The 12,262-nt window shown below is 43.5% G+C and overlaps 1 pseudogene; it reads left to right on the forward strand.

Moving 5' to 3' along the window:
• Positions 1–3,697: 3,697 nt before the first annotated feature.
• The window catches only part of LOC125903830 (NLR family CARD domain-containing protein 3-like), a 28,575-nt pseudogene continuing 20,010 nt past the window's right edge, over positions 3,698–12,262 (forward strand).

Genomic DNA, 12,262 nt, shown 5'->3' on the forward strand with positions numbered 1-12,262 from the left:
TAATGGAAATTCCATTTCTCGATCTTCCTTCTCTTTGCAAGCTTCTGTATGAAGTCTTCCACTTCACTAAACTGGTAACAGAGAACACAATGATTGCCAAGTTGATATTTTACTTCAGATTGCATTTGAAAATGTAATTATCCACCCTCACCTTTGATCATAAACTGGACCAGAGAGATAGGCCTGTTCAGCCTCCTGTGAGGACAGCCCCTTTAGCTCAGTCAGTCCATGTATGAGTGCCTACTGCCAGAATATACACACACACATTATACTTAACTCCTCAAAAAACATTTGGAAACGTTATTTCAGTCAATTATTTCTCCCCTTTAATTATACCAAGTGGTGTCGTATTTTATATTGTTGGAAAGCCTGATTAGTCACCTTTACAACGAGGTACAACTTGTAAGGATCATGCATTAGTGGAATGAGCAACACAGCTAAACATGTGGGTAACGTCCCAAAACAATGTGCCAAAATCTCCTGCAACATTCTCCTGTTGGTATTCACTCTTGTTCTGAGCTTCAAGTGCTGCTAGGTGTGTGTCAGTCACAGGTGTATGGCACCTGATTGGAGTCCAAACTTCAACCCAACTGAACACTTGTGGGATCAGCTTGGGCATGCTGTACGTGCTAGAGTGACCAACACAACCACGCTGGTTGACCTTCAACAACTCCTGGTTGAGGAATGGGATGCCATCCCACAACGAAATGTGACCAGCATGAGGAGGAGGTGCCAAGCTGTTGTGGCTGCGTATGGCTCTTCCACACGCTACTGAGGTCCCTGACAGTGTCAAGGGAGGGGAAGCTTTGGAAATCAATAACCACACAGAAATGCATCACACAGTCATGCTTACTTCAGTAAAAAGAACACCACATATGAAGTCTACTTCATCGGTAAAGCTCAGTGTTGTTGGTGTTTTCTCCAACATGCCCTTAAGACAGGCAAACAGGGTGTCCTGCTGCTCTTCACTGTCGAGGTACACAGGCACCTTGTATGAGGGTTTCTGAGGAAACCACTTGGATGGCTTTCCATTAAGCACATCCTGTAAATAAACCAGAGGACAGAAATAATTATGTTATGTATAATATCCTAAAAATGGCAGAGGGTGAATCAATTCAGTTATTTAGTATGTAGAATCTAATAGTTGTCCAAGTAGCACCAAATGCTGCGCTGCTCCCTGTGACTGTACGATGAAGTCCACAAGTCTTTTTTCATTTTGGGTACGGTCACTGACTGCCTGCATGTGAGCGGGAACATCTTCAGTTGGGGCTCTCCGTTTTGGCACTCTGTACACTGGCTGAAGAGTTCCCTGGAGCAAGCTTCTGGCCTCATTACTCCAGAAGGCAAATCTCTGGCCAGTCTTGATAACAACATTGAAATAAATTACTACATGTGGAAAAGGACAAGTTATATGTGCACAACTGACATTCCTAAACACCGTCAACAGAGAGACAGCCATCAAGACCTTCAGATCTGTCAGGAGAATGTCAATATTGTGCATATCTGGTATGAATGCATAGACAGACACATGGTCACTTTATTAGCACTTTCTGAGAGATGTTTCCAAATCTTACCTTCATGGACAGCTACATGAGTGAAGTGGCTGTCCAGATGAGCCTGTGCTTTGCTCAGCTTTGTGGGTTGATAAACTGTTGAGCTGCAGAATGGACAATGACATTTGTTGCAGCATGTGCCGCATCTTTTAATGTCTGGCAGTGATCGCCCGCTTTGTATTGAAATAAGCATCCTAAAAAAGAGACAACATAGTTAGTCAAATCCAGAATCAACCCTTTACATCTATTTCACAAACCAGCAGATTGTAGTAGCTTCTGTACTGAGGGGCGCTACAGTATTGTGAAAACGTGCTCAATCAAAGTATATCCTGGTAAAACACTGTCAGTATGGAGTTAATAAGATGTGTCTGCAAAAACCTTTATAATTAAACCAACTTGTGATGTTTCTCTGAGTAACAGAACAGACCCACTGGCTATAGAGGATTTTTTTATTTTCCCCCCAAAAACACGCGTTAGCATGTAACGTTGTAGCATCCGTGTAAGCCAGCATGCTAACAAGCTAACGTTGTTGCAGCAAACTATCATAAAAGTGCCATACTCAGCAGACTTTACGAAGGGTAAACTTATCATTAGTGCATAATGAAGCCAGCCCATGGTAACTCACAGATCCATTTAAAGACAAAGTAGACAACTTTTAACCTTAAACAATTAAAACTGTACTCACGTTCTGTTGTCTTGTCCTCTTTAACGTTACTCCTTCTAACCATAGACACTTACTTTTTCTCATCTCGTCCTCTCTAGTCCTTCTAACCGTGGGTGGCGCTGTGACGAAAATTGAAGGGTCCGAAAATTGCGGTCCTGAAACTGCAGCCTCCAGTACTGCAGCTTTACCCTACTCAACTCAAGGCTATTCAAGAGAAGGCTGAGACACGGGGTCAAACATGGGGGGATTGCACATGCGCAGTGTAACTTGAGCTGCGATGCTGGAGGGTGACAGTAGGGGCGCTAGATAAAAAGTGCAGGATCCGCTCAGGTGATCAAAGAGTGCGCTTGGTGCGGTCTGCTTGGCCTTTTGGACGGCGGCTCACGCCATCTACTGAGCCTTTGAGGAAGTGCAGACCAGATTTTACTGCGCATGTGCAATCCCCCCATGTTTGACCCCGTGTCTCAGCCTTCTCTTGAATAGCCTTGACTCGACTGATGTGAGAGCAGCTGTTTGTCACCGCCCCTTCCTTCCTGTTGGCACTTTAGTTTCACTTTGGCCCAGTCCCAAACCGGCCCCTATCCCCTCGCCCTATTCACTCCCCCTCCGTTTGCGCGGTCACGTGGAGTGCCGCCATATTAATGGCCGTCCCAAACCAATTATCTCTGAGTGTGAGTGGACTGCTCAGCCTTTAAATAGCGAGTGTGCATCAGTGCAGGCTTCTGATGAGCCCAGCAGGAAGCGCAACATCACAATGGAGGAAACAATGTACAGATGTAAGAGTTCCGTCTTTCTACTTTGTAAAATATTTTAGATCAAACACACACACACACACACTTGTTTTCCTCACACTGACTTTACAGTCTCAAACAAACTCACAGAGTGTTTGGTGTCAGAAGATGAAAACCTACATGTCCATATGCTTAAATAAACTATTTAAAACTGTCTAAGAAATTCCTCATCCCATTCTCATGATTTAAAAAAAACATACATAATTCTGTGTTCACAGGGACAGAAGAAAAAACAAAGCAGTTAATCGATCTATGAATTAAAAATGAGAGTCTCTTCACTAAAAAGAGGAATGCTGCAAAGCAGGATGGGGGTAAGATTGCCCGGATTAATGAATGAAGTTTATCTGTGAATGTGTGAACTGTGTCTAGAAAATATGAACAAGTGAATTACTTTGATTACACTGCACTGTATCTCTTATCTGACTTATTACACTTTATTTTTAATTTATCTAATTTTAATTCATATTTGATTTTTTTTTTTTTAGTAGCCTGTTGCTCTATTTTGCTTTCACAAAGTGTCTGTCGGTATCCATGGTTACATCTCCTTCCTTTTTCTGGTAGAGTGGCGAGGGCGTCCCATGGTTTGGCTTCTCTTTCATACACTTCCCCTTAATCAGGAGTGCCCTCCGCAGCTGCGAATGTAACTTGATTTGGAGTGACACTCTGCAGAGAAGTGGTAGTGGGTAGGGAGTAGTTTGGGATTGGGCCTTTGTGTGCTCGTCGTCGTGTCGCAGCTTCTTGTCTCCATCTAAAGGTTTGTAAGCTTTGACACTTTTCACTGTGTGACTCTTGAATGACTCTTTGTTAGTTCACTTCCTGTAGAAACTTGTTAAAGTGGAGTTCAGTTTCCACCATGAGAGGAGGATCAGTGAGGACCGGACAGACACGTCCCTCCAAACCCTCTGAAGAAGAACACAAACTCTTCAGTCCGGACTTTAACACTCTTCACTTCTTACTCTCACAGTTTGTCACCAACTGTTTACACTCTAAAAGAAAAGTTACAGGTCCACGCAAGGGCAAGTTAAGGCTCTATGTAGTTAGCTGTAAAACATCAGGTGCTCTTGGTGGACGGGGCAAATAGTCACATACAGATAAAAAACAAGGACTGTCCAGCTCACTCAGTGTAAAAGTCCATGGTACAGGCAGGCAGTCCAAAAATGCATATTTTTCATTTCCTGTCACTTAATGTGCAGGTTTGTCACAATATAGAACAATTCGTACTTCATCTCACTGTTGTTTGTTTTTATTTGGCATTGAACCTGTTGTCTTGTTACTAGATATGTAAATTACTCACAGTATACACGACATTTACTTCATTTTCATTTGCACTTTCTTTCTGTGTGGTTTTTGTCTAGTAGGGCTCCACCAGTATATCATGTGACCTGTGTCACATGAGCCCTACATTAATATATCATGTGACCTGTGTCACATGAGCCCTACATTAATATATCATGTGACCTGTGTCACATGAGCTATACATGAGTTGTCACACTGCACACCTGTTTCCAATGCATTTTACACCCTGATGAAGACTCTAGTGGAAACGTTTTGGTTTATCCTGTATTAATAAAGGATTTTTAACTCCAGTCAGAAAGCCTGGGATGCATCTTTGGACTGCCTTTCAACTTGACAAGATAATGATCAGCTGGGTAATATCTGTGTGTCATTTTAAAGGACACTTCCCTTTCTCTGAGATTATCAACAAAAATAACAACAATGCACAGACTTTATTTACTGTTGTTGACAGACTGACAAACCCATCAGTGTCAGTCCCTCCTGAACTGCTATCCACCAAGGCATGCAATGACTTTGCTTCTTTTTTCACAGACAAGATTTTAAAGATAAGACAGACAGTCTGTAACTCCAACACAGTGGCTATTTCACCTGTGCCTCATAAGACTACTCCAGTTAATTTGGCACTTTTTCACCCATTAAATTATGCTACTTTGACAGACATAGTTAGAAACCTTAGGTCCACTACCTGCTGCCTTGACACTCTGCCTACAAGCTTTTTTAAAGATGTTTTTAACTGCATAGCATCAGATATACTGCAGATAGTCAACTGTTCTCTTCAGTCAGGCCTTTTTCCAGCGGCCCTGAAGACTGCAGTCATTAAACCTCTCTTAAAAAAGCCTAATCTGGATGCCTCAGTAATAAATAACTACAGGCCCATATCAAACCTACCATTTTTAGGAAAGATCATTGAAAAGGTTGTTTTTCAGCAACTTAACACCTTCTTGGAGCAAAACAATATCTTTGATGCCTTTCAGTCTGGATGTCGAGCACATCACAGCACTGAGACTGCACTTGTAAAAGTTTTAAATGACATTCATCTGAGCAGTGATGCATCAAAGATTTTGGTTCTGGTATTACTGGACCTCAGTGCTGCATTCGACACAGTTGACCATAAGATACTGCTCAACAGACTAGAAAAGTTTGTGGGACTTTCTGGCACTGTGCTAAATTGGTTTAAATCTTATTTGCAAGACAGGGATTTCTTTGTGTCACTTGGCAATTATGAATCTGTGCGAACAAAGATCACATGTGGAGTTCCTCAAGGGTCCATTCTTGGGCCTCTTCTGTTCAACATCTATCTGCTCCCTCTTGCTCAGATTATGGAATATCATAACATCTCCTACCATACTTATGCAGATGACACACAACTTTACATAACAGTGTCACCAGATGACTACAGTCCCCTACATCTGCTAAATAAGTGCATTGACGAAATCAATACGTGGATGTGCCAGAATTTTCTACAACTAAACACAGAAAAAACTGAGATAGTTGTTTTTGGCCCCAAAGAACAAAGATCAATAGTCAGTGCTCACCTTGACGCCATGACACTAAAACCTACAAATCAAGCCAGAAATCTTGGTGTAGTTCTGGACTCAGACCTAAATTTCAATAGTCACATTAAGACAATTACTAAATCAGCCTACTACCACCTTAAAATCATAGCAAGAATAAAAGCATTTCTGTCTAAACAAGATACAGAAAAACTTGTTCATGCTTTCATTTTCAGCAGGCTGGACTATTGTAACGGTGTCTTCACAGGCCTGAGTAAAAAATCAATCTGCAGCTCGTCCAGAACGCTGCTGCCAGAGTCCTCACCAACACCAAGAGAGTGGAGCACATTACACCAGTGCTTAAATCACTGCACTGGCTTCCTGTGTGTCAAAGGATAGACTTTAAAATCAATTACTTGTCTATAAAGCACTGAATGGTCTCTGGCCTAAATACATCTCTGATTTACTTGTACGTTATGAAGCATCCAGACCCCTCAGATCATCTGGAACAGGTTTACTCAGTGTTCCCAGGATCAAAACCAAACAAGGTGAAGCAACCTTTAGTTTCTATGCTCCCCGCCTGTGGAACAAACTTCCAGAATATCTGAGGTCGGCTGAAACTGTCAGCTCATTTAAATCAGGGCTTAAAACATTACTATTTACTGCAGCTTACCAGTGAACTAGATATGTAACTTATTGTTAGGATAATCTGTAGCTATTGTTTTTATATTTGTCTGCTGTTGCTTTTGCTTTATGTTTGCTTTTTACTGCATTTTCTGCACTGTTTTTCTTGCTTTTAACTCTTGTTTTTAATGATCTATTGTTCCTTTAATGTTTTATTTTAATGTATTTCTCTTGTAAAGCACATTGAATTGCCTTGTGTATGAAAGGTGCTATATAAATAAAATTGCCTTGCCTTGCCTTGCCTTACAGCTGTAAAGCTGTCATCTGTCTGCGGCTCAGTCGATGTGACGTATCGTCCGCTGTGCAGAGGATTGTGGGTCAGAATAAACAGAAAAGCGTGCTGGATTGTAAACTGTAAACCACGACAGGATGTAGTAGAACATCCTGGTATTTTTGGCATACTGCATTTGACATACTGTGTATTGGGACACACTAAATCTTTTCTGGCATACTAAACAGTATGGTAGGATGGGACTGGAACGCACAGTTTGTTGTCTGCAGAGTTTCACATGTGAACACAAACATCCTGCACTGATCACATGACCACTCTTTTTAACTTCCACTCACTTTTCTGGAGCCGTTGAACACCCGACAGTCTCCATGTTTCCTGTATGTGATAGTGCTCCATTCAGTCAGTCACCACAATCATCCTCTCAGTAACATCTGCAGTGAAATCCAGCGCAGAGCCATGAATCATAGAGTTTAATATGTGATCTAGTTTTTATCATGTTGGTGTTTCTGACTTTATTTTAAAGTTGAGTTCAGTTTTAAAAGAATTAATTTCCCTCTTTAATCTTCATGTTGAGACAGAAACGTGATCCTGGTGATGATCCATCAGGACATGAAAGTTTTTGCTGGTCGATGACATTTAGAGAGAAAGTGGTTTTATGTTTGTAAGTGAGCGTCTGCATAAAGAAGGTGTTCAAAGCACATCAGCCATATTCATTCAGCACAGAAATAATGATGGCTGTTATTATTTTGGGTGAACTGAGTGTGTCAGCTCAAAGTGACATGCTGCAGTTTCCCTTTGTGCCACCAGAGGGCCACAGATCCACCAACAGCCTGACTGAGAGGAGACATTAGTGGTGGACGTCACGTGACTCAGAGTCCATCAGTGATAATCAGGAGGTTGAGTCCAGGAGAAATGATGTAAAGGATGAATGAGTGATGACGTGCTGATCAATGATTGGACTGATGCTCTCAGTGTTTCCTCTACAGATGAAGGTAGAAAGTCTCTGGGAGCTGATGGGATTGATTGTGGATGATGTGACGAGCACATTGGAACATTTGAAATGTTGAAGAGCTTTTCAGAGTCGCTCAAACACAAGTGAAAAGTGAGGTCATCCCCAAAGACAGACAAAGACAAAGCAACATGAAGTGTGTCCCTCTGGTGTAGAAGAGGACACATTATGAACTCTAACAGAGGCTGAGAAAACCTTCTTCTTCCTTCACATCATTTCACTCACTGTTGTTCTCTCTCTCATGGAGTCTCTGTCCATAAATGTGCTGCCATGTGTGAATGAAGCTGTAAGAAACATCAGCGTAAACGTCTCCTCTGTCTCAATGAGCAAATATCACTTTAACAAATCCATGACGGCAGCAGTGTCACATATTTCCTGTCTGAAGAGGGCTTAAAAGACCCAGTCTGAGTCCTGATGGAGCACATGGTCCCACTCAGATCAACAGAAAACTCTTTGTGTCCACAGACCTGGTCCAGACAGCAGAGAGCTGCAGAGTGATGAAGTCCATGAGAAGAAACTGAGTAAGTGGACCTTTGATTGATTCCAGTCTCTAATGTGTCTCTGTTGGTTCATGTGTCCACCTCCTGTCTTTGATCCAGACTCCACAGCACAAAGTTTATCTGACAACAAACACTTTAAAGTCTAATGATGAACCTGTCTGTCTGTCTGTCTGTCTGTCTGTCTTCATCAGGAGGCTGCAGGTTATCACCAACATGAAAAGGTATCACACTCAACACTTGACATCACATTTGATCCTGTTTCACCTTCAACATGTTCATCAACTCTCTGTTTCCTGTTTCTCTGCTCTCTCACCTCAACACTGACTCATAATAAACCTGTAAATGTACCCAAAGAGCCACAATGTGTCAATATAACCAGTTAATGGTCGGGACCTCAGAACCTCCGACCTTATGAACGCCGCTTAATCTAAAGCAGATTAACAAAACACATGCAGGTTAGTCTGTCACACCTCGTGTTAAGGGGTGTACCCTTCAGACAAACTATAGAAAAGCAACGTACTTAAAGTGACATGAACTTTTATAGAATTTACATCCTTAAAATGACAAACTTTTATGATAGCAACAATAGTTATCTGCTGCTGTGCGTGTATTAACTCTGGGGTTTTTAACCAGGGGTTACACAGAGACAAAAGTTTTCAAAGTGAATCCAACAGAAACAAATGAGAGCATCTGTGAGTGTGAGGACGATCAGCCCACGGTTTCATGTCAGAATAATATGAGCCGTGTTCACACTTTATTCTTTGTATGTGTGTAATGTTCAGTGATTGTCAGTGCGTGCTGCTGCCAGAAGTGCCGCTGAATGAGTTCCCTCTGAGCAGTAAGTCACTAAAGAGTCTGAGAAGTCCAGTGTATTCCACACTACTGAAGCTGCTCCTCTTTTTGGAACCACCAAGAACCAGTGTGCAGAGACAAACGCTTTCAAATAAACAGCCAAAAGCTAGCCTGTGGACTGGAAAGCCCGCCGCACGAACACATCAAGCTAGCTTAGCCTGATGGCTAAGCTAGCCGGAACAGCTAACGTTATGCCCTTTGAAGAAGATCTGTTGCTGAGGAAAGCAAACAAAAAGATCACTGAGCTTAGAGAGGACATCAGTCGTCCTGGGCCGAGGTGGCGGTCCGGGGTCATAAGACAGCGGTGGAAGGGACCGCTTCGCCTAGGGTGACCATATTTTCATTTCCAAAAAAGAGGACACTCGGCCCGGCCACGACATAGCCTACTTAAATGATACTCGCAGTTTACTCAAAGATGCCTTATAATTTTAATATATTTAAAGTTTATATGTATGGATAGAAAATTCAGTTATATTACAAAATAATATCTCTCAAAGACAGAAATTCAGATTGGCCCCTAGAGATAGGACATACACACACACACACACTAGAGTGTGGCGATCCGAGCCCGATGGTACCAGACAGGTCGGGTGGGTTTGGTCAAAAATGTAGCTATAAACTGTATTCGGGCTCGGGTCGGATTCGGTCAGCTTTCAGTGAAAATGTAGTGTAAAAATAAATAAAATCCTATTGTCTGTCCTGTTTATTGCTTGGGCACTGTTATTTACGTGACAACACCTGAACATAACACACACAGACACACATTGGCTGTTTGTTTCTACCTCTCCCCTCGCTGGAAGTCTCGGACCTCCAGCCGCCCGCCTCCACCTTGATTAAACGCTGAAAATAAAATAAAAGAGGGAGACAGGTTTTTCCTATTTTATCTTATTTTGTTTTATTTCTCCCTCTCCTCTCGCTGGAAGCGTCGGACCTCCCGCTTCCCGCTCCCATCTCAAACACGGATGTCTCCCTCTCCGCTGAGCACCCACGGCGCACGCCTGGCCTGGGACAGAAATATGCGGCCCATGCCGCACTCTAACACACACACACACACACAAACACACGGAAAACCGGACATTTATAAAAAAAAAAAACCCGGACGCCTGGACGGGACGTGAAAAGTGGACATGTCCAGGCAAAAGAGGACGTTTGGTCAGCCTAGCTTCGCCTCCTCGCCTGAGCCTCTCCAACCGCTCTGCGGTTCTGTCTGGGGATGATCCGGCTCCGTCTCGTCGCGACCTGGACCCCTCTCCGAGCATGGCTTCCTCTCCTCCGGCAGCAGGCGGTGGTCGGCCGGTAGCTCTCCACTCCGCCGAGGGGCCACATCAGCAGCTGTCTTCCCGGGCAACGACCTCCGCATCTCGGCGTAAGATGATCCTCCTCACGGGACTGGTGCTGCTGCCTCGCCGCAACACTCGTCTGCTCGGACTCCTCTCCCTGAGCTTATACCAAAAAGGATTTCAGTGCCCTTTTTAACTTTTTAAGCAGCTGTGGAAAGTCTGTTTTTATCTCCTGCCCGATCCCCACACTTGGGCGTGGTGCGTGCCGCTTCTCGCGCACCCTCTCTCTCCACACCTGGCTTCTGTCCTCCTGCAATGTACGTGGTCTTGGTTTCATTGACAATTTTAATCTGTTTTGGAACCGGTCTTCCTTCTTCAGGACCGACGGACTTCACCCCAACAGGTTGGGTAGCCATATCATGCTATCCTCAAACATTCAGCACGCTGTTCAATCTGCTCCTCATGACTGACTGTTTACATCACACGCCCCCTCCACGGAAACTCTACCTGCGCCAGTAGTGGCACCGAGTACTGTTCCCCCTGCCAGCTCCCCCTACCGGTCTCATTTGTCACCAACACTCTCACCAGAAACATTCCCGATAGAGAACATCATAAGGTACAGAGCACCCCGTCCACACAGCAAACCTCGTGACAATAACATCCTGCACCCCACTTCTATACATCGCACAGGTGATGATGAGCGCACGTTCGCGAACATTACAACGTGCTGAACGTGCGCTCTCTTTTAAATAAAACTTTTATTATAAATGACCTGATTTTAGAGAATAATACTGACAGTATTCTTTTAACAGAAACATGGCTTGGCACTGACGCACCACTTGTTCTCTCCGAGGCCTGCCCAGCACATTTTAACTTTTTATTCTCTACTAGGGGAGGTAAAAAAGGAGGCGGAACTGCATCTAGAACCAAAAATATGCTGCACTCAAATGAAGTTTCTTTTAACAGTTACACATCATTTGAGCATCATGCCTTTGTTTTTAGCAGCCCTCCTATTCTCTGCATCACAGTTTACAGACCACCCCACCATTCCACCTCTTTTATCAGTGAATTCTCAGAGTTATTATCAATCATACACACCACCTTTAACAGAATTTTAATAACTGGTGATTTTAATTTACATGTTGATAATACCTCTGATCCAATGTCAAGAGAATTTTTAAACCTTTTAACCTGCAAGGATTTTAAACAGCACATCACACAGCCAACTCACAACAGAGGGCACACCCTGGACCTGGTCATAACCTATGGCCTGTCCACTGGTGTGTCCTCTGTTGTTGACCTGGCTGTGTCTGACCACTACTGTGTGGATTTTAACATCACCAGTTTTAGCCATCAGGAGGCCCCGGTGAGAACGGTGAGGAAACGCTACCTAACTTCTGGAGTGGCTGCAAATTTATGGAGCTTTATCCCTATCTTTATTCAAGAGAGTGGTCTATCAGTTTGAGAGCATTATTTATTGATTTCACGTTCAAAAACCCTGCCCTCACACTCAAATAGCCTCTGCTTGCGCTTGGATCTACTCTGTTTCTGCTCAAACTGTGTGCTCGCACTCAGACACCATGTTGCTCGCACAGATTTCCTGCTCGAGCTTCGGCTTTTCTCCTCGCGCTCAAACTGTTTCTGTGCGCTCACGGAATTTCTGCTCTCAGATTTTTGCCCTGCGCTTGGATTTTTTTGTGTTACAACCCTGTTAAAATCCCCCAACCAATAGAATGCCAGATTTACTTGTTGACCAATGAAATGATCCCTGCCTCCTTGTGGGCGCGCTCGCTTTAGTTTTAGAGCGTCCCATCCGGGCGGGTACTCTTTAACCGGGTTCATCCACTCCCACCCTCTTCCCCTGTCAGGAGTTATTTTTCAACAGTCACCGGCTCACTATACATTATC

Source organism: Epinephelus fuscoguttatus, linkage group LG16, assembly GCF_011397635.1.
Source record: "Epinephelus fuscoguttatus linkage group LG16, E.fuscoguttatus.final_Chr_v1".
In the NCBI taxonomy this organism is placed as follows: Eukaryota; Metazoa; Chordata; class Actinopteri; order Perciformes; family Serranidae; genus Epinephelus; species Epinephelus fuscoguttatus.